Genomic DNA, 26,370 nt, shown 5'->3' with positions numbered 1-26,370 from the left:
ACTGGATCAAAATTGCAATGTTTCCAATTGATTGATGAAGCAGTTCAAGAGAAAGAATGTTTTTAAGATTTTTGCTAAATTCAATATGGCTGCCAGAACATGTGGCCTATTAATTATTCGTTAACACCCTGGTATCCCCAAGGCTTGGGGAACATGTGGGTGAAGTTTCCCCTCGATCTTTCAAGCCGATCTGGAGAAGAAGGTTTTTAAAAGTTTATTCTTCAAAAAAAATCATAGCTGCCAAATCATGTGACCTATAACATCAATGGTGGCGAACTTTTTGTTCCTCATGGATAGGCGATCGTACCTGTAAAGTTTCGCCTTGATCTGCTCACCTGTTTCGGAGAATAAGTTTTTGAAGGTTTTTATGTGAAAAAAATATATATGGCTCACAAACTACGCGACCGATGACATCATCAATTTTTTCTCCGTACAATTTAGCCCTAGATGACCCTCAAAATTTTCATACAGATCAGATAAAGCATTCACGTATGCAATTATGACGTCATAACGAAGCCATCTTTGACATCATCAAAAAAAATCACGCTTATTTCCCCTGGGGAGTACTTCACATGTGCCAAGTTTCAATTTTTTCCATGGAGCGGTTTTGGAGATACAGGTCCAGGCTTTTTCCTTTTTTCCAACAATGGCTGCCACACCACATGACCTATGATGTCATAATTATTATTTAAACATTCTACATGAGTAGTCAGCCACATCTATGGTGAAAAATTCATGTCAATTTCATAAGCAGTTGCACAGAAAACAGAGAAAATTAGCATGGACGGACGTATGTACATCCACGTACGTACGGACGGAAACCCGAAAGCACAATGCCTCCAGCGACTTCGTCAGCAGAAGCATAAAAAATGTAAAACTTATTAATTACCAATCTCCATATTGTCATAACAAAGGTTTGTTAAAATTTTATGACACAAGCTCAAATGGTAATCAAGAATGAATGTCAAAATTCAAGTGGACAAAATAAAGAAACACGGAAGCGATTATAAAACCCAGCCGTCTCACATTGCATGGTGGATGGGCTAATAATATAGCCTATTTGTCCTTACTGTGACTTTGCTCTGACATTTTGACCCAATTATTAATTCGCATGCTGCATATTCTCAAAATAAAAGTTTGTTGAAAATTTTATGACAAAGCTCAAATGGTAAAAAAAAAAAAAAAAAAAAAAAAAAATGCAATGGCCGAGACACACACAATTGCAAAATCTCTTCTGCTGCTGAGCGAGGAGGGATGGGCAAATTAGAAAAACCCAGCGAGCTCACTAATAACCTTCAGGGAGGCATTATTTGCCTGCTCACCTGGTTTGCTGTACACATAATGGGAGAGCCCGCATTGTGAATGACTTTCAATCCCTTTAAAACATCGACTGATGACCGCTCAAAATCTCTCTCGAGGAATTACATCATTGTAAAAAGGAGCTGAAACTTTCGGTCCCCCACCTTTTGGGTGGGACGAGGAATACATCTGTGTAATATGAAAGCTAAATCTTGAACGGTTTTCAAAATATTGTGCACACAAGCCAAATTACCAAGACGGTTGCCATGGCAACATAACTCAGCCAATCACAGCCGTGATCTAATGAGATTGAGATAATGTCATGATGAATAGAAGTATAGATGAGCGTTGACCGAAATGCAAATAATGCAAGTGATGAATATTGTCGTTCACGGTGAATGGAAACAAAATGGCGTACATGGACCACATGTGACCAGAGTTTTCCAGACACGTCATGTTGCACCTCTCCTTTACAGGGACTCTTCTTCTCAAATTCTCAAAATAGCATGTGTCAAAGGTGTAATTATGTCCACCTTTAATGATATGCAACGGCCTGTGATGAGCCCCAGAGGGCAAAATGGCCATCCTTGGCCGATTTTTATGTTAATGTGACCTTATTTATTTTACATTTCACTGCCTTTCACATGGCTTGTGAGAGTGATAGGGCAATGCAACTTTATAACAAACAATGGATAAAGAATATTTATTTGGGGAAAGGCAAGTTAGCATTAAAGGTTCATTTCTACCTCATCTGTTCACTTGTAGGTGGGGGGTTTGGGGGAGGAAAGTTTAGCTACCGAGTCGAAGTGTTGTTTGTGTAGAGATGTCGCATTTACAAATCATTATGTGAAAAGTCAATTTTAAACTCATTATTAATTTGCTTCCAGAAGCATCTTCACAACTGCAGGGTACATATTGTTTGCCAAACACAAATGCAAAAGAAAAACAGCATGTACTTTGCATACAAGTGCAACCAAAGTTGAAGACTGCCACCCACATAATACACCAACTTGGCCATTACACTATGAAAGAAACACCACAACAGAGGCACGGAGAGGTTAAAGAAAGCCATGTTGAAAACAACAGAAGAACCCCACTCAACAAATAGAACTAACATTTCAGTAATGAAAGTAAGGAAAAATAAAATGAAACAACTACTCAAGTCATCCTCAGGGTCATCCTTATGACTTGAGTCATCTTCAGAGCAGAACTAGGGAGACTATAGAATGAACCAATGCATCGTTAATCATTGATCTCAGCTTGGTGTTGGCTTCGCGGTTAGGGTAGCTGGCTTTGGATCTTGGAGTTCTGAGTTTGAACCCCATTGGCTGCTCCAAAGCCCACCTCATTCCAAATTTCCAGGTTTTCCTTCCTGAGAATTTGCTGCTGTATCCATCTTGTCCACCCCATGCATCCTCCCATACCCCTCATTCCTCCCCACACCCATTTTTTCCCAAGTCTCCCTCTATTTTGTCCTTCAAACCTGCTGTTGGTGTTTCCCTCCCCCCCCCCTTTCTCCACTGTGTGCATTTCTCCTGTTGCATCCTCATCCGTTCAGTGTTATAGCTCTTCCTTGTATACAAAAAAAAAAAACACGTGAGCGAAATCGACGGTGCGCCATCACAAATCCCCACACTTTACACCTAAAGCAAAGTTGAAAGATGACAAAAAGTTCCACCACGATTGACCCAATATCAAATTTTGAATTATAAAAAAATCTCTTCCTGTTTTGACCACTGTGATCCTAAGTCTCCACCTCCCTAGGGCATGAACCGAGGGTCAAATCCCCCAAAAATCGTTACATTTTCCATGCGTCTCCCAATGTTGATTGACAAAGTTTCATTTATAATGTTTCAAAATGTGCCCATAATTGCATTTTTCGGTGTTTGACCTCTTGACCCCACCCCGGGGAGCCGGGGCAATAGGACACTGCTCTTGCACCTTTGTGCCATATGGTGATCAAAACTACCAAGTTTGGTGAATTTCAGCCGAACCGTTTAGGAGGAGATAGCGTGACGGACAGCCAGATAGACAAAGAGACAGAGCCGATTACAATATCCCCCGTTAAAAAAAAAAAAGCGTGGGGATAACTTTGGAGAATGTCTCCAGACAGATACAGGACGTTTCAGATGAAACACCGTGATTCTACACATTTATTATTCACAAATTATTGACACACACATAAAGATGGTACCAGTGTGATACAAAGGAGAGTCTTTTGTTTCTTGTTTGGATTTTCACCGCAGGTGATGCGCTCAGCTGGAAAACTCGGTGGACCGCAGGCTGATTGTGCAGTAGAAGACTAGACAAGCTGAATGTTTAATCAAGACAAATTTGGTGATGACAGCATCGAGGAAGATGAGAATTGTCCCCAAAATAAATCCATTCTTTGGTTCATTCAGCATTTACAGAGCATAGGACCAACCAAAAATCGCGGCAAATTGATGGTGCACACCATGCAGGATATTAGACGTCAGGTGATAGACACTCCAAGAAAGAAATCATTGCATAATCAGTCTTTGGGAGATACTGGGTGTGTTAAAAACAACAACCGGGTGGAATTCTTCGCGATGAATGAAACAAGTTTCCATACACAATTCATTTGATTCTAACTGCTGGTAAAAACAAAACTCCAATCTTTGATGATGGGTTATTTGGAGTTGATTGAGGTCAATTCTTCCGTTCTTGACTTGTTGCAGTATTCGGAGGAGGAGCACTTCCATTTTGACTGGCAATGTCAACAAACACAATGTGAAATTTTGGGCCATTTAAAACCCGATGAGATTGGAGAAAGGCTGACCCCATAAACTGAGAAATTGAGGAATAGCACAGGGAGATTGGTTATGTGAAGAAAGTGAGATGGCAGGCTTATTAAACATATATTATACTTCAACATTTACACAAGAACAGTCAGGAGAATTGCCAATAGCTCAGTATCTATCAAGGAGGTGAGGAAGTGCTTTTACAGAAGATCCAGTTTGGAGCGTAGGAAGTAAAGGAACAGCTAAGTAATCTAAGAGTAGATAAGGCTCCGGGGGCAAGATAATGTGCACCTGAGAGTATTGAGGGAGGAGGCTGAGCAGGTAAGCGAGATGTTAACAGATATTTTTAATAGCTCAATGGAATCAGGAAAAGTACCAGAGGATTGGAAAAGAGCAAGTGTAACACTATTATTTAAGAAAGGATGCAGAGAAGAATTGGGAAACTATAGACCTGTGAGTTTGACTTCAGTTGTAGGGAAGATGTTGGAGAAGTTAATTCGGGCCAGATGAAGAACCATTTAAATATAAACTAATTAAAGGAAGTCAGCATGGGTTCACCAAAGGGAGATCTTGTTTAACAAATTTATTTGAGTTCCATAAAACAGTTAATCATTGAGTGGATGAGTTAAGTGCAGTGGATGTATTATTGTCAGATCAGGCCAGATCAGATCTGTCACTTGCTACAGGTATCATGTAAACCTGTACTGACCTGTTCCATGATCGGGTTGTTGGCGACTAAACCGTCTCCCCCACCAGGTTTCCTGGTGAGGAGGATGTATGGATCTGGACACCCAGCAGGATTAAAAACAAAACGTGTCAAAGGGTGGAGGAGCTCCTTGTGAGCCAACGGCCATCCATATACAGTGCCCAACTGTGTCTGCGGACATCCTCCTGCAGTTGGGTTACTTCTTATTAGGAGGTTGGTGACAGGATTTGCACTCCGGCCACCATAAAACCCTTCATTCTGCAAAACATTCTTGAAGCAAAACAAAATCAGAAAATCCACTCCGTGGGAGTACCTCCTGTGCAGCTTCCCTTCGCAGGGCAGCTCACCGGATGATGGGATTGGGGCAAAGCCTTCGGGGCCCCCAATTTTTGATGATAAGAGGGAAACCATGGAGTAACATTCCCGCGTCAGATTGTGGGAGAGTGTGTGGGAGTGGTGCTGAGGTGTCGTCCACCAGACGGCACTCTCCTTGGGTTAACCTGAGGCGGTGCCTTCGGATGGATGTCTGGAATGTCCTATCCTTAAGAGAGGATGATCACCTGTCTCTGTTATCATCTGAGCTCAAGTATTTGGACATCGGTATTGCAGCACCCTCTGTGGTTCAGAGACCGGATTGCGGAAAGATCATGGCAGGTGGTTACATCTACTATTGGTTTGGTCACTTTGATGGTTACCTTGCCCAAGGATTTGCTGTTGCTGTGTCCAATAAGCTGACTCCAATGATAATTGAGGTAACACCGGTCAACGAGCATATTATGAGATGAAGGATTCGTCACTCCTTGGATGTCATTTCCCTGGTCTCTGTATATGCTCTGACTGAGGCGAGTGATCTCACCGTGAAGGACGCATTCTATGCCACGCTCAAGTCTGTGGTTGCTCAGTGCCCCAGGCGAGATACACTTCCAGTCTTGGGGGATTTCAAAGCATCGACTGGAACTGATCCTGAAGAATTGTGGAGTGCCTTCAAGACCAAATGTTTCAAAAATTCAATTTCTTCTCATCTCATCTCATATATATATATATATATATATATATATATATATATATATATATATATATATATATATATATATATATATATATATCTCTCTCTCTCTCTCTCTCTCTCTCTCTCTCTCTCTCTCTCTCTCTCTCTCTCTCTCTCTCTCTCTCTCTCTCTCTCTCTCTCTCTCTCTCTCTCTCTCTCTCTCTCTCTCTCTCCCCATTATCCTTTGAAGGCTCTGCAATTACACCATGTAATACAATAAACCTACTAGGTATTACTCTAACATCAAATTTATCCTGAAATCCACGCAAATTGCTATGTCTGCCTCGAAGAAATTAGGAGTCCTGTTCAGATGTCGAAGATTCTTCTCCTCTGAACAGTTGCTCCAACTATATAAAGGATTGATTCGTCCTTGTATGGAGTACTGCTCTCACATCTGGGGAGGTTGCAGCTCCACATACTTACTGGACAGAATTTAATCCAAAGTTATTCGCTTGTCAACTCTACCAATGTGACCTCAAAACTCGAACCGCTCAAATTATGCTGCAAAGTAGGCTCTCGTTCTCTTTTCTACATTTATTACTTCGGTTTATGCTCGCAAGAACTTTCTGCTTGTGTACCTCCACCATAAGCGAGACCAAGGAACACTCGACAAGCCACAACATCACATGATTATTGTGTGGCCATTGGCAACTCAAGGGTGGCCCATTACGACGTTTGTTTCTTCCCCTCCACTGCCACGCTCTGGAACTCTTTACCTTCTCATGTCTTCCCAAACACTGATGACCTTTGCCTTTTCAAAGAGCTGATTTTTTTTACTTCCTCAAAAACTCTTAGACTCTTCAGGTTTGTCCTCGATGAGGACTATGTTGTCCGTGACGAAAGCCTTCAACAGCATAAATATATTTTTTATTATTTTTTTTTTAATGTATATTTGTATATATATATATATATATATATATATATATATATATATATATATATATATATATATATATATATATATACATATATATATATATATATATATATATATATATATATATATATACATATATATATATATATATATATATATATACATATATATATATATATATATATATATACATATATATATATATATATATATATATATATATATATATATATATATATATATATATATATATATATATATATATATATATATATACATATATATACACACATACATACACACTAGATGACCCATGAACCCGTTGGGTTCCCGTTGTGACAGCGGTTGATGAAAAAATCATTTCAAAAAAATATATAAATATATAGCTCCAGCGAACTATACCGTTGAGGTTGTTTGCATTTATCAAATTCTCCTGGAGTACTTGACTGAATCGGGAATTGATTTTTTAATAATTTTTTTGTTGCCCGATTTAAACAAAACTTGATATTGCACATCAATGTGAAAAACAAAACAGAGAAAAGAAAGGCGAATAAATTATTGTGCGTAATCTTCTGCATACAATTTTATTTACTAATGAACACGGAAGTATTAGATCAAAATGGCGGTTTATTTTATGCTTAAAAATAAATCGTTCTTTGTTTATACGAAATGTTTGAGATTTTTTAATAAATCATTTCAAGAAAAGATAAAAAAGATCGCTCCAGCGAACTATACCGCTGAGGTTGTTTGCATTGATCAAATTCTCCCGAAGAGTACTTGACTGAATCGGGAATTAATTTTTCAATAATTTTTTCGGTGTCCGATTTGAACGAAACTTGATACTGCACACCAGAGGAGAATGGTGAGTAAGGTGGGCTGAAAATTTTTGCACTATCCTGTACCGTTTTAGCTGTATTTCAGGAACATACAAACATACATACATACATACATACATACATCCATACATCCATACATCCATTCCTGCATACAAGATGAGAGTTTTAGTAATATATAGATAAATAGATAGATAGATAGATAGATAGATAGATAGATGGATATGTCAATATACAAGCATATATGTGTATATGTATATAACAAGCAAATACCACCCATCACTTTGCTGACAGGAATACTAAAGAGGGGAGGGAGAAAAAGAGGGGGGAAGCGGGAGAGAGAGGGGAGAGAGGCGAGAGGAGGGAGGGGGAGCGAGGAGAGGTGGGGGAAGGAAAGACAGTGTGAGGTGAAAGGAAGGGAAGGCAGACGTACGGTGGAGAGTTAATTACAGCCCAGACGCATCTGGAGCCAAGCTGGCCAGAGGCAGCACTGCTTGGACACGTCCGGAGACAAACTCCTCTCCGGACATAAACACCACCCGGACACATCCGGAGACAAACCCTGCCTGGACACGTCCGGAGATAAGCCCTGTCCAGACATAGCCACCGTCCGGATATGTCCAGAGACAGAGACAGAGAGAGAGCGAGAGCAAGAGTGAGAGAGAGAGAGAGAGAGAGAGAGAGAGAGAGAGAGAGAGAGAGAGAGAGAGAGAGAGGAGGGGAGGGGGAAGTGAGAGAGGTGTGGGAGGAGGATGCTGCACTGTTTTGGGAGGTGGTGGAGCAAGGATAATACAGAAAGAGAGAGAGAGAGAGAGAGAGAGAGAGAGAGAGAGAGAGAGAGAGAGAGAGAGAGAGAGAGAGAGAGAGAGAGAGAGAGAGAGAGAGAGAGAGAGAGAGAGAGAGAGAGAGAGAGAGAGAGAGAGAGAGAGAGAGAGAGAGAGAGAGAGAGAGAGAGAGAGAGAGAGAGAGAGAGAGAGAGAGAGAGAGAGAGAGAGAGAGAGAGAGAGAGAGAGAGAGAGAGAGAGAGAGAGAGAGAGAGAGAGAGAGAGAGAGAGAGAGAGAGAGAGAGAGAGAGAGAGAGAGAGAGAGAGAGAGAGAGAGAGAGAGAGAGAGAGAGAGAGAGAGAGAGAGAGAGAGAGAGAGAGAGAGAGAGAGAGAGAGAGAGAGAGAGAGAGAGAGAGAGAGAGAGAGAGAGAGAGAGAGAGAGAGACACACAAAGAGAGAGAGAGAGACACAGAGAGAGAGAGAGAGAGAGAGAGAGAGAGAGAGAGAGAGAGAGAGAGAGAGAGAGAGAGAGAGAGAGAGAGAGAGAGAGAGAGAGAGAGAGAGAGAGAGAGAGAGAGAGAGAGAGAGAGAGAGAGAGAGAGAGAGAGAGAGAGAGAGAGAGAGAGAGAGAGAGATATGCTTTATGAAAGAGAGAGAGATGCTTTATGAACAACACATGCACACGAACACACGAAAACACACACACACACACACACACACACACACACACACACACACACACACACACACACACACACACACACACACACACACACACACACACACACACGGCTGATATCGACAACAACGCAAAAAGCATGAGTAGCTTTCACTGAAAAACAACATTGCATCTACGTAGACATTTCAGGGATATGTTCACAAACATTAATCTTTACAAACAGCTGCGTATTACGGGTGGGAAAAAAATTGGCTCTGTAATTTAGAAAACACGTGAATACAGCAAAGAGCTCGGAAATTGGGTGATATTTCACAACTCGCTTAAGGTGACGGAGTACAAACCACTCACTCAGGGTGACGGAGCACGAACCTTTCGCTCAGGGTGGCGGAGCACCAACCACTCGCTCAGGATGGCGGAGTACCAATCACTTGCTCAGGGTGACAGAGCACCAAGCACTCACTCAGGGTGACAGAGCACCAACCACTCACTCAGGGTGACAGAGCACGAACCACTTGCTCAGGATGACGGAGCACGAACCACTCGCTCAGGGTAATGGGGCATGAACCACTCTCTCAGGGTGACGGAGCATGAACCATTCGCTCAGGGTGACGGAGCACGAACCATTTGCTCAGGGTGACGGAGCACCAACTTGCCGCTTCCGGTTTTGGAGCAGCGAGAGGTCTCCTTCGGGGCTCCCTGCTGACGTTCTCAAAGCTAAGTTTCTGGTTGTTATTTCTCTCATTTTAACTGTTTAATTTTCTCACCTACATGTTACTGTGTGTTGCTAGTTCGGTTTTGTTTCAAAAATCGTGCTATTTTGTGAGTATTTTTGTCGACGTTCTTACCTGGTGCTTGAGGCCTAGGCCTAGGCTTGAGGCCTACCGGTTCCACTCGGTGTTCGATCGGTTTTTTTTTTGTTTGTTTGTTTGTTTTTTCTCCCCATTACCTTCAATTTCTATCCTCCCCATTACCTTCAATTTTGATCCTCCCCACTTTCCAAACATCCCCCATTCTCCCAACTAATCTCTTTCTTATCTCAAAAAAAATAAAAATAAAAATAAAAATAAAAATAAAAATAAAAAAATAAAAAAATAAAAATACCCTACAACAACAACAACACGCTCACCTTCTCCCGATTCTTATTCTTCCTCTTAACTTCCTCCTCGTCTTCTTCCTCGATTTATTTATTTATTTATTTTTTTACACTTCCATGACCTAATCTGTTGAACTCTCTCATACATTAATATTAACAACAAAAATATATATATATACCCAACAACAACAACAACAACACGCTCACTTTCTCCCGATTCTGCTTCTTCTTCTTCCTCTTAACTTCCTCCTCGTCTTCTTCCTCGATTTTTTTTTTTTTTTTTACACTTCCATGACCTAATCTGTTGAACTCTCTCATACATTATTTTTAACAACAAAAACGATCTTATAATGCTTCATCTTCCTCTCTCACACATGTGGTACTCTTTACTGTTTCACAATGCACTACTCTTCTGCTATTTTAACAGACTGCTCTCATTTCGACCTCTCCTTCATTCCTTGCCTAAAAAATCCAACTATTACAGCGCTTCTTCTCTTCATGCTCTGAATTCGCCTTCATTGCATCCATCAAGAATTGTGTTAAATCGCATCTCTGACCTAAAACTTTTAAAAACCACAGTTTGCCATGGATGCTCGCTTTCCATCAACCATTCTTTTTTTCCAACTTCAGTGCCAACTCACCCCCTCACCCCTCACTCTCACTCTCAAAGCAACCATCCCACTCTTCTCCCTCCAAGCCTCCCCTCACCTCTCTCAAAAATTCCCCCTCACCTTTCTCCCACTTTTCATCCCCCTCACTCTTCCTTCTCAAAGTTTCCCCCCTCTCATCCACCAACCTGCCTCCCTCCACTGCCCTCTCACCTCCATCTCTTCACTCCACCTCCTCAAATCCTCAACTGCCTTCTTCCTTGTCTCTTGTCCCCCCTCTCCCCCAGCACCACAAAGCCTTTTCTCCTCCTCATTCGGCCCCTCCCCTCGCTATTCTCCAATACCCCACACTCCTTCAGCAACCCTCCTTACCTGCCCCCCTCATCCCTTGTCCTACCCTCCCCCTCCCCTCCACCTCCTGCACCCAAAGCCTCCTCCCCTTCCTCTTCATTAAAAGTGTGGACCTCAAATATCTGGGGCCTTCGCTCAAACCTTTCAGATCTTTCCATACAGGTTGCCACTGACAAACCAGACATTATCTGCCTAACAGAAACTTTCCTCTCCCAAGACGTGTCTGACTCCCAAGTATCTCTCCCTGGTTACTCCCTCTTACGGTATGACAGACCTGAGCCTCGTCCTGGTGGAGGTGTTGCTCTCTTCATCAAAGACTCTATTCCTCACTCTCCATGCACTGCTCTCACTCCCCCACACCCCCAGGAATACCTCTGGCTTCGGCTTCCCCTCCACTCCCACCTCATGTTTATATGTGTACTGTACCGTCCACCTAACAGTGATGACTCCATCTACACCTCACTATCTGAAAACATGGACCAACTTCTATCTTCTCATCCAAACTCTCTCTTCCTCTTATGTGGTGACTTCAATTGTCATCACGCCAGTTGGCTAGGTGTGGGTACCTCTCTCACCTGCCATGGCACCTCAGCAAAAGCTTTCTGCGACTCATTGGGACCGACTCAAACGAAACCGACACAAATTTCCCTGACAATATCTGCTGCTCTCCTTCGCTCCAATTGGTTCTTCTGACCACGTCCTTGTCAAAGTGGACATCTCTCTGGCTGTTATCAGAGAACCACCTCACCGCCGTCGAGTCTGGCATTTCACTCAAGCTGACTGGCAGGGTCTCCGAGCAGTCATCAAACTTACAGACTGGTCTCCTATCACTACTTTCTCAAACATCAACTCATCCTGGGAATTCTTTCAAAGAAACTTGCTCTCCCTCATGCACAGATTTATCCCCTCTCGTGTTCAGTTGTCTTACCCTTCCTCCCGCCCTTGGTTTACTGAAGCTTGTGGCGAGGCAGTTGTCCTGAAACAACTTGCCTTTGCCTCATGGAAAGCAAACCCAACTGAGGGCAATCTCAGTTCTTTCCACAAAGCTCGGAACAAGTGTGTATCTACCCTCAGGAGAGCCAGAAAACAACATCTTTCTCATCTCAAGTCTGAACTCTCAAACCTCTCTCCCTCCTCAAAATCCTGGTGGCGTTTAATCAAATCTGTTTCTGGTGTATGTTCCCCCTCAATCCCCTCCCTTACCTCAAATGGCAGCACTGCTGATTCCACACGTGATGAAGCTGAATGTCTAAACTCGGTGTTTGCAGCTAAATCTTGTGTCCTAAACCCATCACTATCTCTACCCACTTTACCCAGTCGCACCCAACTGTCCCTGGACTCTGCATCCTTTTCTCCTGACAAGGTGGAGAGCTTGCTTTCAAACCTCGAGTCAGATTCTGCAACCGGTCCAGACGGCATCAGCCCACGTGTCCTCAAAGCCTGCTCTTCTGCTCTTGCTCTTCTGCTCTATACATATATATATATATATATATATATATATATATATATATATATATATATATATATATATATATATATATATATATATATATACATATATATATACATATATACATATATATATATATATATATATATATATATATATATATATATTATAAACTTTTTTTCAACAGTACAAATCCTGAAACATGCCATTTTTACTGTTTGCTCACTCACTCATTACCAGAGTCACTGACAGCATACTTGTCTGCAAGTTCAACCTTGCTTGCACATTGCAAGCATTCATCAAACCATCTTGTGTCAGAAAATAAAATCTATAATGCCAAAAGGGTATTCAGCCAAACAGCAATGACTTCTGAGTTTGAAATCTGATTTAGCAATATTGGAAATGCCTTGGGTTACAGTCGTACCACATCATCCCTTGTGTTGCTTCTCAAATTGAAAATTATCATAATATTATGGATTGGACATCGTTCACAGATGTTTTTCAGTTGCTGCCTCTATTTTAAGCACCAGATGACTCGAAGGTCTGATGTGTGTCATCTATGCCTAGTGGGATCAATGGCAACTCCCCGTGCTTATGCTTGATGCAAAGCAAAAGCACAACTAATGAAATATTTGAGGAGCGATTGACTATGCAGCATCATGGGTTTCTCACTTTTGGAGTCACCTGTAGAGATCAGCTTTGTACACAAAGTGTGCAAAACAAAGGAAAATGTTTCAATGAATGCAGTTGCCAACAGCAAAATAAAGAACATCAGGGCATAATCACAACTGGAAGGTAAACATTGCTTCCACAACTGCTGCTGTGTGGAAGGAGGTGGCATGGAGAACACGCTTGGCAAATGGCCAAAAGCAAATACAGCATTCTCTCTATTAAAGAGGACAAAAATTGAGAAGCATGCAGCGGCGTTGAACTTAAAGGCTGGTAAGGCCACTGTTTAAATGCCTAAAGTTTTAAATACCTAAAGTTTTAAATACCTTTTTAAATGCCAAAAGTTTTAAATACCGAATCTACGTTTTAAATGCCTAATGATTGAGTTTGGTTATAATACACCATGCAGTAGGCTGTAGAGCTGTTTTTTTTAAGGTTTACGGATTGGTGCTGCTGCACACATCGAGCTTCGCTCCTGAGTGACTCAAATGCTGCGGCCGAGGCCCTGAGTGTTCTGTACATGGACTAATATGCTCTAACATCCAGACAGGGGAGAGAGAGAGAGAGAGAGAGAGAGAGAGAGAGAGAGAGAGAGAGAGAGAGAGAGAGAGAGAGAGAGAGAGAGAGAGAGAGAGAGAGAGAGAGAGAGAGAGAGAGGAGGAAGGAGGGGAAGGAGGATGTAGGAGGGGAGCAGGGAGAGAGCGGGGAGGGGGGGGGGAAGGAGGTTGGGGAGGGGCGGAGAGAGAGGGCAGGGAGGAAAGGTGAGAGGAGAGAGAGAGACAGGGAAATTGGTCTGTTTTGGACTTCCATGAGAAAATGAATGTGATAAAAATCAAGAGATAAAATACATTTTGTGAGAAAAATTAGGAAAGTACAGCAAAAGGCATCATTGTGAATGGTTCGAGGAAAATAAAAATCAAAGGAAAGTGAAACTTCCCATGAAACAAATGTCACTCATGCTAGTACTATCATCACCTTAGTAGTTCACTCGGTATTCTGAACCTGTGTAGCGAGGTCTGAATTTAGCACAGAGCAACTCAAAGCCCTTTCTTGCACCGATCTGACTTGCAGCATCCCACAAATAGCAAAAAGTCAACTAACTTATTATATGATAAACAAAAGTGCAAAAATCCCCAAAAAGGCAACGGCCACCCACGCACAACAGAATATCATGTTTTCTTACAAGAAGAAACGTACACAATAGACATTGATAACAAAAGAGGAAAATCAGAGGGCAGCATGCCAAGAATATTAATAACATATTGCACAGCATACCGAACATCTACTCAGGATGGCATCGTATTGCGTATCCGATGGATGGGGAACTCGTCTCAGCCTGGCATTCTCCGAACTCGCAAGGAGTGAGCAAACTCCAGAGCCATCAAAAGCATCGCTCTGGTGGACTGATGGGTCGATCGGACGGTAAATGCGTGGCGGTGGAGAGGGAGGGCATGTCTGGATGTGGGGTGGGTGAGAATGTTCCAAAGGAGTAAGGTGGGAGTACGGTGGGAGTTTGTTGCGAGCAGTTCTGATGGGGAAAGGTTTATGAAAAACGGAGGTCAAATTCTTTGGCAAGGGGCCAGGCCAGGAATTTGCAAAAGGGGACTCGTTTACGGTTTAAGAGTCTGTCGACGAGAGACTAAACAAAACAAAAAGTCAACGTCGGTCACATTGGACATATTGGTATTCCTGGCTAACAAACCCATAAACATGCTTCAGGTGAAGCAGTAGAACAACCTCATATACATACTGGACAACCCTGCTTCAGGTGAAGCAGAGAAGAATCTCACGCACATACTAGACAAATCTTACAAACATCGTAATAATACTTTGGACTTTTATACGATCCGCTTCATGGGAAAAAAAAAGATTTCCAGATTAATTACCATGTGTTCATCCACCCTCATTCTGATGTTCGTCCCTTTCTGCAGTACAATTCAAACCTCCTTCCATCACCAACCTCACCAACCCATTCTTTCAAGTAAAAAATTAGCATTTCATGCCCCCAAGGCCAACAGGAGAATGCTTTGGAATACAAAGTAAACAGGTCTTTGGGATGCTTGGGTCAGGGACACACATGGTTGTTTATGCCTGTGGCTTAATAGTGGTAAGTGGGCTTAGGAAAGCCAAAAAAATTTTTCTGGTTTTAAATTAACTTGAGGACACTGCACCAGCTGCTAGCACGGTGGGACATTTCGGTTAGCACAAAGCGTCTGAGGACACATCTACCTACGTTCCAATTCCTCCCCATGAGGCAGCTAAAGTTCTCGGAACGTAATTATCACCAAGCAAAGCAAACATACCACCTTGAAACACTTTGGCTACACAAAGGCTTCAGGAGAGTAAAAGGGTGATTACAAAAGCAACAATGGTTATGAGCTACTGTTTGTGTAGCTCTATGTCGTAGCACCTCACAAGTTCACATTGCAGATCACATAAATAAATATTGATGCAAAAGTAAATATTTTGCTAAATAAACAGATTGCCTGATGGGCAAGTATAAAAGTTGAGAAGTTTGCAACACTTATGTGTGTATGTGCAAACACCTTAAACAAACAGATTATGAACTTTGGCATGAGAAGTTATCTCAAGGCATTCTCTATACCTTCACAAAGTTTTTATTACCTCCACCACCAAAGGTGAGCGGACTGAGGTTATGTTTTCACCTTTGTGTGTTTGTCTGTCAGTTTGTCTGTCTGTGAGCTGGATGTCTAAAAAAAAGTTGTTGACAGGTTGAGTGTGACAAAAACGAAATTTGGTGGGAAGGTTGAGTGTGTGTGTGTGTGTGTGTGTGTGTGTGTGTGTGTGTGTGTGTGTGTGTGTGTGTGTGTGTGTGTGTGTGTGTGTGTGTGTGTGTGTGTGTGTGTGTGTGTGTGTGTGTGTGTGTGTGTGACAAGGATGAATTGATCCAGTTTTAGTGAAGATCCGGATTTAGATGCGATATTTTTTTTGAGTGATTCTTCACCATTGAGAGATAGAGCCAAAAACGATATATAGCATGATATCACAAAAGTTGTGGATGGATTCGGACTAAATTTGGTGGACACAAGTGGGTGTGTGACAAAGAAGAAATGATTAGATTTTGGTAAAAAAAAAAATAAAAAATCCAGGTCTGGATCCAGATCCAAGTATTTTATTATTTTTTTTATTTTTTAAAGTGATTCTTCGCCATTGAGAGATAGGGCCAAACACGATATATACTGCAGAATATTTCAAAACGTTGTGGATAAGTTATGATGAAACTTGGTGGATAAGTTGATTGGGTGACGAGAACAATCCAATTAGATTTTTGTTCAGGCCCGGATCCAGATCTGGCAAATCGGTGGGATACACAATGTAAACTGTTCAGCCTGGTGGAGGTATGTGCTCTACGGAGTGCCGTTCTAGTTACCTCTGAATTAGAAGCCTTAGCAGGTAATTTCCTTCAACGTCGCCCGACCTTATGCCACAATTTTATGCAATGGTTAAAAGATGGTATTGCAATACGTGAAGCCAAAACTAACAAGTTAAAGAAAAATATATTTAGCTCTTAAAACATAACAGGAAATGGGGGGGAAGAACTCGGGAGGTTGGTGCACAATGACTTGATTGCAGGTGCACAATACCAGGCATTTCTGCTCCCAGGGAGGTGTGAGCACCCAAGGCCTCGAAAGCTTCTCACGCCCCAGTAATGAGCAAATAATTGTTTGCCTCAATTATTGACTAGTTAAGAATGGGAAACTTGTATTCAAATATGAATTGAGAAAAGAAAAAAAAATAAGCCTGTAGCAGATTATCCCAACTAAAATGGAAACAGTTTTATCATGCATGCAGAGATGGGGCATTCCCATTAAAAGCAAACTATCTAAAATGTTATATATGCAGGTGTAACTCAATTATCCCCACACTTTTTGAAAAAATGGCAGATATTGTAATCAGCTCTGTCCATCTGTCTGGCTGTCATGCTATCTCCTCTTTGGGCAAACGGTTAGGCAGAATTTCACCAAACTTGGTAGTTATGATCACCACATGGCAAGACGGTGAAAGAGCAGTCTCATTTTTGGCCCCGTCCCCTGGGGTGGGGTCCAAAGGTCAAATAACAAATTTCTCTCTGAATCTGACTCTGGAAAATCCTCTTTGTCTATTTGCTGATGACTCCACCTTCTGTCGTGTTATCCCTCATCCTTCAGGCAGGTAGGCTACAGCCTTGTCCCTCTCTTCAGACCTTGAAAAAAATCACAAGCTGGTCAAACACTTGGAATATTACTTTCAATCCTGATAAATCTCACACTCTCACTATCTCTCTCTCCAAAAGGACCATCTGGGAAACCCTCCCATCTACTTTCTTAACAATCCTCTTGAAGAAGTCCAGTCATTTAAACTCCTGGGTCTCACGATCAGCCATGGTCTTTCTTTCTTCATGGGAAAGCCACATTTCAAAGTTAGCCTCCAAAGGCAGCCGCCGACCGGACATCCTCGGTCGTACAAATTCCTTCCTTGGCACACCTGAACTCCTATCCACCTGCAAGGCGGATAGGAGTTCATCTGCAGCTTGATGGAGTACTGCTCTCCCCTCTGGGCTAACTCACCTGCCTCACATCTTGCTCAACTTGACACCGTGGAAATCAAGGCCTTCAAGATTATTGGAATTTCCTGCGATGAAGTTGAGTCTATTGGCCGATCACTTCACCATCACAAACAGGTCAGTGGTCTTTCTGTCTTCTACCGCCTCCTTTCTGGTCTTGCACCGTCTGCTCTTTCTGTGCTTTGTCCACACTCGGTTTCTGCAGGGAACACATTGTCCACCATCAACCCCTTTCTGGTGAAACTACCTAAATCCAGGATTACTGCTCACCTCTACTCATTTGTTCCTTTTTTTCCCTGCCTGTGGAACCAACTTCCACATCTTCTTCAATGTCATTATAATCTCCAGATCTTCAAGACAGCTGTTCACAAACATATCAGATCATCTCCAATCCAAAACCATGATATTTTCTATCCTTGGTAAACCCCCCCTGCCCCCACCCAAATCCAATCCCTCCTCCCATCCAGATTTCCAGTCTTTCCTTCTTGGAGTTTCTTTCTGTGTCCATCTTGTCCACCCCATGCATCCTCTCCTGCTTCCCATTCCTCCCCACACCCAGTGTTTGGCCATCTCCCTTTGTCTTGGCCTTCAGCTCTGCTGTTGGTATCCCCCCCCCCATCTCTGCTGTTCTTTTGTCCTGTTGCATCCTGATCTGTTCATGGTACTTGTTCTTGCTCTTCCACCAGCCGTGACAATGTATACAAAAAAAATTCAATTACGGCACATTTTTAGATGAAACTTTGTATATGGGGGATGCATGAAATATGCAACAATTTTTTTGGATTTGACCCCCAGTTCATGCACCAAGGAGTGGGGACGTCAGATCACAGGGGTCAAAACGGGGAAAAAAAATTAATCAAAATTTGATCTTGGGTCAATCCTGGTGGAGTGTTTTGCCATCTTTCAACCTTGTTTTAAGTGGGAAATATGGGGATTTGCGATAGTGTGCCAGTGACTACGCTCTAGTATTAAGATTAAGAATGGGATGGAAAGAGAAAGGACAATGGAGTAAAAGGAAGAGTTTGTGGAGAAGTTGGGAGAAAGAGGAAATATTTGGAAGATTAGAAGTAAATGTAAGTGATGGAAAGAACACCTTCTGTAAGCAGCATAGAAGGGAGAGAAAAGTTGAAATCACCCAGTCCCCCTATACCCCCCCCACCCCATTATTGTGCAGTGAAGTTTTTTAAATGATTTAATTTTTTTAAAGGAGGTGAAATGCACCAGATAGGGTAAAGGATGGTTTGTCCAGAGGCAAATGTGAACGAGAACATGATGTTTCAAACGAGGCACACAAAGAGACCAGCCACAGCTTGGCCGCCGGCATGCTGGAATTGATGGCAGTTATCATTGCCGGGTGGCTGCGCAGACTTACAGCAGGCTCCGATCGTGAGAGAGCAGTAGATCAGGGTGAGGTGCATCATGACCAGTCACATTGTGGCACTGCACACACCGTCAATATCCGCCTCACACCCATTTTGCAATCAGCTCCTGACGAACTTTTGGTTCGAGTCTTATGGCCCGATAAAGAAGCCCAATTACGTTTTGTTTAAGTTCTACTTCCATTCCCAATCACCCTTTTACCTATACATTCTGAACTACATGGGGTGGGGGGGGGGGATTGGGTGGGAGGACATCTATCAGAAATTTATATGTTCTCCTTAAAAAGGAGTATAAATGACTTTCAGTCGATGTTTACCAACTCTGTTTAAAGTTATTTTTGACTTTTTTTCCACAACAGTCACTTCAAGATTTTTGTCCCATGACATCCTCCCAAACCAGGTCCACAGAAAGAGAAATTTATGTTTGGTTTAATGAGTACATATGGCTTCACTTAACACGTAATCATTGTTTTTTTTTTCTTGAATAAATATCTTGAAACGAAGATTTTAATGTTTTTTGGTATCCTTATATGCTCAATTAGCACCACCCACCCCCCCCCAAAAAAAATGGCAATTTGATTACATCATATACACATGACCCACTATGTCAACTGCAGGACACTTTTGCTTTCGAACTTGTGTTTATGTGTGGCCTACATATTCTCTGAAAAACTCTGAGCTCTGACAAAGTACTGAGAATGCCAGCTAGATGCATCGTTGCCGATTGTAGCAATACAACCATAGATGGTGTGAGTAAGCATGTTTTCCCAAAAGATCCAGCTCCAAGGAAAATTTGAACAGCCAAAGTAAAACTGACCAGGGGAAAGTGGCATGGTCCAACTGCTTCAATCGTCATTTGCAGCACCCATTTTGAAGATAATTCGTACGACACCGTCCTGCATTTCCATTTTTGGAAGGGGTAAATTGAAGCGATTAAAAGCCAACAAGATCCCCATGAAGATTAGAGATCATTGTAATCAAATGGAGAAAAAGAAGAAAAAGGACAGAAAAGCTGCAGAGAAGTACCAGAAACTGAGGGTAAGTAGCGGGAGTTTTTTTGTTTGTTTGTTTTTACCCAGAATTTATATTTAGCATCGTCTATAATCGTCACAACTTTAGTAATCAATCAGAACTTTCTACGTTACATATCAGACATGCATACAGCCATAAGCAGGGCTTACAGTAATATACATCTAGCTTCGATGTGCCAAGCAGATAGATCATCTGCAGAAATGGAGAAACTATGAAATGTTGAAATTATGTTTAATCTCTGTGACCATGGTGCATACTTTGATAGCAACAAACAACTTTCACGTTTTAATGCCTGTTATTTGCGGATGCATGCTCTGCCGGGCTAGTATGGGCCAGGCATGCAGGCATGGCGGGCACAAATGTTCATGGCTAGAGAAACACTGTGCGTGATGCATGATGATACACATTTGACGCCGAAAGGGTCTACAGTTAAAAACTGCAATAATTATTGTCTGACTTCCACTTTTGATTTTTGTCACCTATGATTTACTCGCACATTACTTGTAGGGTGATTGCATTGCCCCCCCCACCCTCCCCCACACCACAGTGACACACACAACACACACACACACACACACACACGATTAAATTTTTACTGTAAGTAAACTCACACATGCAATTCTGACAACTCAACAAACAAGCTCAAATGAGCTAAGATCCTCGTCCTCTTAATGATGACGTAATAAAAACGAAATAGACGTCATTGTGATGTATCAGGTTTGCGATAAATTATCTGTGCTAATGCCCGGCTTGATTCCCGCAAACAAAATTCAAACAGCTTGCCTCGTTTCGGAGATAATGGTATAGGCGATTTCCATTAACGGCGATAATATGACGTCAACCTTTTTTCTTGGAAGAATTTCCAAAATCGAGAAGGTTACTGCCTGCACGTGGGCTTTCTGCATATACATGGCAAGTTTCACGAAGATCCGACGAAAACTCTGGGTTGTGAAACAAAAAATGTCAAAAAATAGGAATGACGTCATAAAAATTGATATGACGTCATAGTGATGTGTCATACGTGTGGTAATTCATCTCTGCTAATGCCCTATTCGATTCCTGCAAACAGAATTCAAAAAGCTTGCCTAGTTTCGGAGATAGTTTTTTAGGCAATTCCATTAGCGGAGATATTTTGACGTCATAACTTTTTTTTCTAGGAGGAATTTTCAAAATCGGAGATGGTTACTGTCTACGCAGGGTATTTTTACATATATATGCCAAGTTTCAGGAAGTTTCAATGAAAACTGTAGGCTGTGAAACAAAAAAGTTCACAAGAAGAAGATGAAGAACAACAAAGTGAGTAAGACTTAGAGATCCTCCACGAGGAGCGAAAAACACTCAGCCTCCCCCTCCTAACTCTGTCTCGTCTTTGCTTTCACTACCTCCCACCCCCCCCCCACCCACTCCAACTTCAAGTCCTCACCATTCCCCTCCCAACCAAAAGACATCGACCCCCTCCCTGCACTCAGGCCTTCAACCCCACCCCCCCATGCCACCCCCTCCCACCAAAAGTCCTCAACCCACCCACTCTCCCCCTTCCAAAGTTGTTCCATCTTTACTCTCACCCTTCTCCCGCTCATAAAAGCAAACAGGCATTTCACGTCAAAACAGTGGAATACGAGGTCCGTCTAAAAAGTAACGGGACTGAGCCTGCTGTGTGCTCCACTTGCACAACTTGAATGAACTGGTTGTGTCACAGTCTTTCGCAACATTCCAGCAATATATATGATTGGTGATGGTTGACTGTGCTCAATGTGTGATTTTTTTACAGGTCGTGCTTTACACGTTGTCTAGACTAAGCTGTTGCACGATGAGTCATGAGCAGAGCCAATCTGAACTTTCTTGCTAAGCTTGGCAATACACCTTCCGAATCCTTCGCAATGCTGCAGCGAGTCTAAAAGGAAGAAACGATGTCACGTCCACGTGCATTTCAATGGCACAAGAGGTTCAAAGAGGGACAGGATGAGATTGAAGATGATCCATGGTCTGGAAGACCTTCAACGAGTAGAACGGCGGACAACATCGAGCGTGTGAAGCAGATGGTGCACGCAGATCGTCGACTCACGGTGCGGATGATTGCTGAGGAACTTTCCATCATCAAGGACACTGTCTGGAGCATCATCACTGAAATTCTCAAAATGCGCAAGGTGTGTGCAAAGATGGTCCCCAAGCTGTTGTCCGAAGAACAGAAAGAGCAAAGAGTCACTGTCTGTCAAGACATTATCGAGCGCCTCGAGGACGATCCAGACCTGCTCGGTGGAGTCATTACTGGTGATGAATGGTGGATATTCGAATATTATCCCGAAACCAAATGGCAGAGTCGTCAGTGGAAAAGTCCGGCATCACCAAGACCAAAGAAAGCAAGGAGGTCAAAGTCAAAGGTCAAGGTGATGCTCATCACGTTTTTTGACATTAAGGGCATCATCCACTTTGAGTTTCTACCACAGGGTCAAACAGTGAATTAATACGTGTACAAGGAGATCCTCCGGCGTCTGTGAGATCAGTCCGGGACAAGATGAGATATCTGTGGGAGAACAACGCCTGGGTGCTCCACCATGACAATGGCCGTGCTCACAGTGCACTGAGCATCCGAGAGTTTCTGGTGGAGAGGAACGTGCCAACTCTGGAGCAACCCCCGTATTCGCCAGACTTGGCACCTTGTGACTTTTTCCAATTCCCCAAGCTCAAGGGGGTGATCAAGGGGACCCGATTTCCTGATGTGGACGCCATAAAAAGGGCCGTGACAACTTAGCTCCGGAGGATTCCAGAAGAAGCCTTCTGGGGGTGCATAGAGGGCTGAAAGAAGAGGATAGACACGTGTGTGAGACTGGAGGGAAACTATTTGAAACTGTTAATCAAGCTGTGATTTCAATATATTTTTTGGAATAAAAATTCTGTGGTCAGTCCCGTTACTTTTTAGACAGACCTCGTCTGTAACGTTTTCTGCTCACCTATTGAAGCTATCACCGACTTCACAGAAACTCTTAACGGACTATTCAAAAATTACGTAACGCGGTTTTTGCCCAAATCTGACACCCCTTCCACCCCCATCCTCACCCCCATGTAATGTTCTGCAACGCTTCAGACACCCCAAAAAATATTACTTCATGGTCGGCAAAGACTTTCCCGTATTTCGTACCTTAATCCCAGGATACTATTTATCCCATTGTTTTTTTCAGTTATTTCGAACTATATTTGAAAAAGTAAAGGTGGTAGAGTGTACCATCAATAAGACCAGGCAGCAGTCGGAATCCCTTTAATGATGTCATTGGGATAATCGCTAGTTATGACGACATTGTTTCTAAATATGTTAATTTGCTTTCATTTGCAAATGTGATTAAGTGTCTGTGGAAAAAGCAATGATGGAATTTAAATAAAGCGATTTGATTTTATCATTCATTTTTCGAATCCTTCACCATTAAAAGATGGGGCCAAAACGATATGTAGCATAATATTTCAAAAAGGTTGTGGATGGACTAAGATAAACTTGGTGGATGCGTTGGGTGGGTGATAACAACAAGCCAATTCGATTTTGGTTCAGGTGAGCAGATCTGACCTATTAGTGGGATACAAAACATAAACTGTTAAGCCTTGCGATAGTTTGCACTCAACTGAGTGTCGTTCTAGTTACTACAAGAATTACAGAGAAGTGTTACATAAAAATACGACTTCACTCCACATTTACCAAGTTCTAACTCTATGATTTACCACTCACCAATTGTTATTGCCGAGTCTTTCTTCAACGTTGTCCCGATTGTTGTGAACACCAGGTATTTCATGGAGGATATCATACCCAATTTCCACCTCTGGTTCATGCACGGTCAAACACCCACTACATCATGATTTTGACTGTCGTCATAATCTGAGCATTCTTGATCATAAAATTATTCGTCAAATTCACTTTCTGGCGAGTCTGAAGCAAATTGTACGGCTATTATTATTACCTTCGCATTCTGTGAAAGGTTATGTTTTGGTCGGCGTGTATTTATTTATTTATTTATTTGTAATCTTGTGATTCTTATAACTCAAAAAGTATTAAACCGAATTGCATGAAATTTGGTGGGATGATTGGTTATTAGCCAGGAAGCATTCGATTAGATTTTGGGATTGTTCGGGTCAAAGGTCAAGGTCAAGGTCACGAAAAGGTCAAAATCGTCTTTTTACGATAACACGGTCAATTTTTATTCAATTTGCATGCAACTAATGCCAAAATGTTCAGAATTCAACGCCTCATCTTGTGATATGCAATATGACACAATGACGCCCATACTCTTGTTACCGGTTAGGGCTCAAAGGTCAGGGGGGGTCACGACCTTGAAAAATATGCAGTTTTTGTCATAACGCGGTCAATTTTTGTCCGCTTTACATGAACCCAGCACCAAAATGTTCAGAATTTAATGCCCAATCTTGTGACACAATGACTTCATAACACATGTCACCGGTTGGGGTAAAATGTCGGGGGGGATACGCCCTTGAAAAATATGTGGTTTTCGGCATAACTCAGTCAATTCTTATTCGATTTGCATGAAACCAGCATCAAACGAGATTACCTTCTCTTGTTGAAACGTTGTATTCACCGAGCTTGCGAGTGAAGACTCGCCAAAACGACGTGAGTTGATTGTTGTTTAGTCCGTAGCCCCCGGAAGTCGGGGGGGTCATGACATTATAGATATGTGGTTTGTGTCATAAGACCATTCATATGAAACCAGTTCCCCACACTCATACCAAGAACAAAAAAGGAGTGGCGGCGAAGGTATGCGCTCTATGAGTGCCCGTTCTAGTTTGCGTGCTGAGACGATCGTACTCGTGATGACGTCACACAGATGACGCAATGACCATGTAGGTGTTCTGGAATTTTCCGGGGTGGTACCTACCAGGTTGGGTTTTTTTTAAACTTTAACACCTCAAAAAAATTATTATAATTAAAAAACATGTTCAATTCTTTGTTTATTACTTTCAAATTTTATCTCTCATATGAGCCTCGACAGTGAATACAAAAAAAAGGTCAATATAATCACATCAAAAAAAAAGTTAATGTCTGATTCTGTAGACCTTTAAGGCTGCTTCGACAAAGCTTGGGCAAAGCAGATCAGGAGCTCTTCCACATTGCCTAGACCTGTTTTCATGCCAAGAAACCCTTGTTGGAGGATTGTTGCCATGGGGTAAGGAAGCACGTTCTTATTGTGTGCAAAGGTCATATGAGAAGACCTGCCTTTGTCCAACATATTCCCACGATTGTATGATACAAAGTGCCGAGTTTGATTTCAAGCTTCACAGCCTGGAAATGTAAAAATAAAAACAGTTACAATTGTAAGAAGTGATTCAAGCTCAAGCCACAGCTGGTGTTACAGCTCCCATCAGAACTTAAAGCCAGGCTAATGGTTAGAGAAGCAATTAATATAAAGGGGAATTAAACTTAAATCTCAAAAACTTTTCAGATTTTTATGATCATTATCAGATTTTTCACTATATATCTTCATTACCTCCATCATCGAAGGTGAGCAGAGGTTATGTTTTCACGCCTGTCTGTCTGTTTGTTTGGCTGTTTGTCTGTCTGTTTGCCTGTGAGCAGCATATCTCAAAACGTAATGGAGAATTTGGGCGAAATTTGGTGGACAGGTTGGGTGTGTAACACCGACAAATTAATAAGATTTTTGTGAAGATCCAGATCCGGAAACAATAATTTTATAAGTGATTCTTAACCATTGAGAGATGGGGCAAAAACAATATGCAGTGGAGCACAATATCTCCAAAAGTTGTGGATGGTTTATGACAAAACTTTGTGAATAGGTTGAGTAGGTGACAAGAACAAGCCAATTCGATGCAGATCCGGCCTCTCAGTGGGATACAAAATGTAAACTGTTCAGCCCAGTGGTGGAAGTATGCGATCTACTGAGTGCCGTTCTAGTAGTAAATATGCATCTGTAGGCAATAAATGTCACAATCAAAACTTCAGCAGTTTGTGTGAAGGCAGCAGTGTCTTTCATCGGTGGGTCACTGATTGGCGAAGAAATGTCACATACTTTTCACTGCCCATCAGGGATGCCCAACGGAAAGACACGGCTTCCTCCGCAGAAATTACCGGGAATTCAGTGAAGTTGGATTTGCTGTTAAATTATGCTATGGTGATTAATGATGCAATTTTGCACATGGCGATGTGAAATGAAAAGGCTAAAAGTTTTCAGATTGTGAAATTTTAGGTTTGTTTCTCTTCAATTGTCGAGATGAAGACAAGGAAAGTATAATTAACGTGAG

The 26,370-nt window shown here is 42.1% G+C and overlaps 1 protein-coding gene and 1 long non-coding RNA gene across 5 annotated transcripts in view; one reads left to right on the top strand and one right to left on the bottom strand.

Moving 5' to 3' along the window:
• LOC147013357 (ras GTPase-activating protein nGAP-like) overlaps positions 1–26,370 on the bottom strand; it is a 404,833-nt gene that overhangs the window by 338,547 nt on the left and 39,916 nt on the right. The window lies entirely within an intron of this gene.
• LOC147013358 (uncharacterized) overlaps positions 19,720–26,370 on the top strand; it is a 44,592-nt gene continuing 37,941 nt past the window's right edge. For both annotated transcript variants that reach the window (XR_015051293.1, XR_015051294.1), the window contains exon 1: positions 19,720–20,121. This is a non-coding gene — a long non-coding RNA (uncharacterized LOC147013358). The remainder of the gene's footprint in view (positions 20,122–26,370) is intronic.

This window comes from Eptatretus burgeri, chromosome 14, assembly GCF_056783735.1.
Source record: "Eptatretus burgeri isolate ZD-2024b chromosome 14, Ebu_testis_v1, whole genome shotgun sequence".
Classification (NCBI taxonomy): Eukaryota; Metazoa; Chordata; class Myxini; order Myxiniformes; family Myxinidae; genus Eptatretus; species Eptatretus burgeri.
This window is presented reverse-complemented; position numbering and strand designations above follow the sequence as displayed.